We start from the raw sequence: 4,996 nt of genomic DNA on the forward strand, positions 1-4,996 counted from the left end.
GCAGAGGCAGGGGGACCACTCATTTCCTGAAACTGCCTGTTGTAAATACAAAACGAGATGCATACCCTTCATAAGGTATTTTTTTTTTTTTTTGACGGGTAAGGGGATCACAACCCTTGGCACGGTGTTGTCCACACCACGCTCAGCCAGTAAGCACACCGGCCGGATTCCCCATATAGGATCCGAACCCGTGGCCATGGCTCTCCCAGCACCGCACTCTCCCGAGTGAGCCACGGGGCCGGCCCATGAGGTATGTTTTCTCATCTGAAAAATATTCATTCATCCAACAAAATTGTTTTGAATGCCTACTCTGGTCTAAGCACTGTTCTGGCTTTCAAAGTTCTAAGAGGCTCCAAATAGTTTCACAATATGATTCTTCTTTTATAAGTGAAGTCACACATTGGCACCAGAGCCTTGAGACCCTGGAACCAAGTGGCTCACCTCAAACTTCAAGTTCACGAGCTTTTAAGTCCCTTAACTCTCTAAGTCCACGTCCCTCACTTTCCCTTTTGTAGTAATAAATATCACGTAATTCTCTTGGTATTTATAGTTGATACTTCACAGTAAGAGAAATTCTGAAGGCTTTTGTTTACCTTGAGCAAATAATTAAAAAAAAAAATATTGTGAGGCAAGTAAAACAGTTTCAGATTCCTAGGACTATATCCCAGAACACAATCTATCAGCAGTTTTAAAGTTTGGACCCTGGGACCATCATAAGTCAGAACAATAATCTCTTCAAAGCACCTGGTTACTTTAAGCCCAGGAAATGATTAGGGCAGGCTACTGCAGTGTTTCTTTGGTTCACTTCCTGCTAAAAATCCTTAACTCATGATTTCAAACATTCTCTTAGTGATTACAGCTTCCTGATGATTAACAGCTGCAAAGTCATCACTATCTCCATGAGACTTCTCTAAAGAGAAAAAAAGGGAAACCAGAACAAACTTACAGCAAATCCCTGCTTAGAACTCTGAAGCTCCCCACTGCTCTCAGAATAAAATCCAAAGTGCTTCTCAGGGCCTCTGAGACCCAACATAACCTGGCCTTGCCTGGCTCTCCACCTAATCTTCTAAGTCTCCCTCCCTCCCACTGCCTCACTCCCTGCACTCCAGACCTAGTGGCCGTCCCTGGACAGACCAAACCCAGTCATGCCTCAAATCCATCACCTTTCTTGGAACATCCCCTCTCCTCCTCCCCCACTTCTCTAAATGCCTCATTTCCACACTTCATTCGGGTCTCATTTCTTACAGAGCACAGTGGGTTGAACTGTGTCCCCATGAAAGATATGTCCAAGTCCTGGGACCTGAGCATGTGACCTTATTTGGAATTCCTGTCTTTGCAGATATAGTATGTTCAGGATCACAATAGGAAGTCATCCTGAATGTAGGGTGACTGGTTTAAATCTTGTGACTAGTTTCCTCATGAGAGAAAGGAGAGGTATGTTCAAGACACACACACACACGCAGAGGAGGCATGTAGAGAGGAGATCTGAGGACAGAGGCAGAGATTGGAGGGATGCAGCTACAAGTCATGGGATGCCACAGGCTCTCAGCAGCTACCGGAAGCTGGGGGAGAGGCACGGAACAGGTTCCCTCTCATAATCTCTAGAAAGAACCAATCTTGCCAGTACCTTAGTTTCAGATTTCTGGTCCTCAGAGATTTCTGTTGTTTTAAGCTACCAATTATGGGCAATTTGTTATGGCGATCCTGGGAAAGCCACACAGGGAGACCTTCCTCGATGTTCCTACTGAAAACAGCTTCCACTCCCCTTCCAGTAACTTTCTATCCTAGTGCTTTTCAACCAGGGCAATCTTGTCCCATGGGGGACATTTGACAAGATCTAAGAGCATTTTGGTTGGAGAAACTGGGGGTGCTACTGGCATCTGGTGGGTAGAGGCCAGGGAAGCTGCTAAATATCCCACAATGCACAGAATGCCTCCCCACCCCCAACAAAGAATTATCTGGCTAACAGTCAATGGTACCAAGGCTGAGACACTCTGTCCTAATCCCTTACATTCCTTTATTTATGTGTTTATTTAATAGCCTTACTTCTGCATAATGGGTATCATGTGATTTTTCATTTATTGGGTTCTTGTCTGTCTTCTCCTCTAGAACACAAGCTCCAGGAAGGCCGGGATGATGTCTTGGTTCACATGGTGCCCCAGTGCCAAAAACGGCACTTGGCGTAAATGTGCTCAAGAGATACTGGAAGAAAGAACGAGCAGCCCGCAGGCATCAAATGCCCACCCCCACCCCCCACTGTCCAGCTCCATCTCCAATTGCAAATGCTGGCTGTCCTTCCCACACTTCCCCGCACACTGCTCACTGTGTGGAAGAACTGAATTAGCTCACTAAATTCAATTACAGGTGCACCCTAGGGCCTGAGTGCGAGTCCACCAGTGGTGCTTCCACCCAGTCAACAAAGCCAAATCCTGAGTGCTCTCCCTGACACCTCTCTTTCCCTCACCCCGTCAATGAACAAGTGGAAACAGACTGCTTCCATACACCTGAAACAACCCCAGCTCAGGCGTGCAGATGTAAGCTCCATGGTCTTGCACATGGATGTGGACAATAGCCCCCACTGTCCCCTGCCTCTGCTCTTGTCAGCAGCAGCATTCCCACTTGTTGGGGCTCTCCATGTGCCCGGGATCATCCATGGTTTTTTACCTGCAGTAGCTCACTGTGCCTTGCAACAGCGTAATGGAGGCACATTTATTATCCCTGTTTGATAGACGGGGAAACTATAGCAGAGGGGTTAAGACGGGGAGACAGGGTTTCAGCCTAGGGATTCAGGCTCCTGAGCCTGTGTTCTTACCCACTACACATTTTAATTCCAATCACCGCCTTGTTTTAAGCACTGGAAGGCAGGCTGTTGCTCCAGGAACGGATTCGGAGATCGAAGCATGCACAGAGGTCATCCATGACCTTGTCCCCTTTTACCTGTCTAATCTCATCTCCTGACTCTCACGTTTTGATATATTAACAATGGGTTGCTTGAGTTTCCTCCAAGACACTGCACAGATTTAGACCTCTCTGTCTTTGCTCATGCCTCTCCCTGCTGAGCCCCTCCCACCTTCACCCCACATCCCCGAGTAAATCCTTGCTTATCCTTGAAGACATAGCTCAGTAGCCAATAACTTCACATCTCTCCTGGTTCCCAAGTGGGGCCAGGCACCCCCCTTCTGTGCTCTATGGTACACTGTGCACCCTTCTATCCTGTGCACAGAAGAGAGGAGCATCTACCCAGGAGTTGGATCTATTCATCATTTTCCCTCTGGCAAACATTGCTAGCTTCCTATCCATGCCTTGCCAAGTGAACCTGATTCTGTTGAGTTCAGCAAGGTGGTGGTAATTGATCTGCCAATCATGAGTCCCATTCCCTTTGAATGGTTTCTCTGTTTTCCAATCTGCCTTGAAGGTAGAGCTGATCCAATTCTGGCCAATTATACCTAAGACAATAACTGCTTTGGGGAAAGGCTTCTCTTTTCTTAACAGGAAGGGACAGAGAAGACAAGCCCTACCCCTTCCTCCTTTCTTGACCAAGAGTATGAAGCCTAAAGAGGTAGAAATACTTTTTTGACCCTGTGAGAACATGGCAAAAAGATGCCCATGGTTCTTATCATTAAAGATAATTATGGGCTTTTGTTGTATAACACACTGTTACTTGCAACCAAAAGAAATCCTGGCTGATCTCATACCCTTAGTGCTGAGCACCTAGTACATGGCACAAAAAACATAGTCTTTGAACTAAAATTGAACTCTTAGTGCTCCTGGACAGTGTCATACTGGCCCCTGAAAAATTAACAAATTGCAGTATGAAGTGGCTCAAGAGAGAAATCCAACACCTCATTGGTTTTAAATTATCAACATCATGTTTCTAGAAACTAAGCATATTTCCCTCTTATTTTAGTTATGATAAAGCCTAGAGTTCAGCTGACATCAGTCTTCAGTAGCTGTAAGTAAGTCCTCAGATTGTTTTGTTTACCAAGCTTTCTTTTAGCTNAAGTCTTCTTTTTGGAACAAGACAGCATATAAGAAATTAATAAGTAGACATTCAAATGTTTATTGTGCAAAGGAGCAGTAAGGACATCACCAATTTAGCTAGGAATAATCACTTGTACATATGATATCTCGCTTTTTTGTCACCAGCAAACCTAACCTTTATTCTCTTTCCCATGTTCATTTCATCTTGCAGTCTCCTGCTCTGTCCCTCTCTCTTTCTCTGTCCCTCTCNCCCATGTTCATTTCATCTTGCAGTCTCCTGCTCTGTCCCTCTCTCTTTCTCTGTCCCTCTCTCTTTTCTCTGTCCCTCTCCATCTAGGGTATAATTTATAATCTGGATATATAAGTCAACATAATTCCAGATACACGGGACAAAAAAAATCTCACTGAAACTAACTCCAAATGCACACACACACACACACACACACACACACAAACACACACAATTTTAAAAGTAAGCGTCTTGTATTAGCTCTTGTAAATGGAAATTCCAGCAGNACACACACAATTTTAAAAGTAAGCGTCTTGTATTAGCTCTTGTAAATGGAAATTCCAGCAGCAAAGATCTAACTCCAGGAGCTCAAATAGCATCCCAGGACTTGGCTTCTCCCCATCTCTGTCTCACTTACTCCAATCTCAGACAGGAGCTCTCTTCATGGTGGCCAGATGGCTGCCAGCAATCTACAGAGTCAAATAGATCCGTGGTGCCTGGGCTTGGCGTGGGACTGAGGAACAACTCTAAAAGGACAAGAGGGATCTTACTGATGGGATGAAATCTTAAAACTGGAGTCATTGTGATGGTTGCACATCTCAGTAAAGTTACTAAAAATCCTTGAATTATATACTTAAAGGAGTGAATTTCATGGTACAGAAATTATGCTCCAATAAGTTTGTTTAAATGAAAAAAAAAAAAAAAAAGAAAAAAGAAAAACACAATGGCCAGCAGTTAGAAGCTCCTGTTCTCTCAAATGAGAATTCCCAGTGGAATTCCCCCCCC

Source organism: Galeopterus variegatus, unplaced genomic scaffold (assembly GCF_000696425.1).
Source record: "Galeopterus variegatus unplaced genomic scaffold, G_variegatus-3.0.2 Scaffold5357, whole genome shotgun sequence".
Classification (NCBI taxonomy): domain Eukaryota; kingdom Metazoa; phylum Chordata; class Mammalia; order Dermoptera; family Cynocephalidae; genus Galeopterus; species Galeopterus variegatus.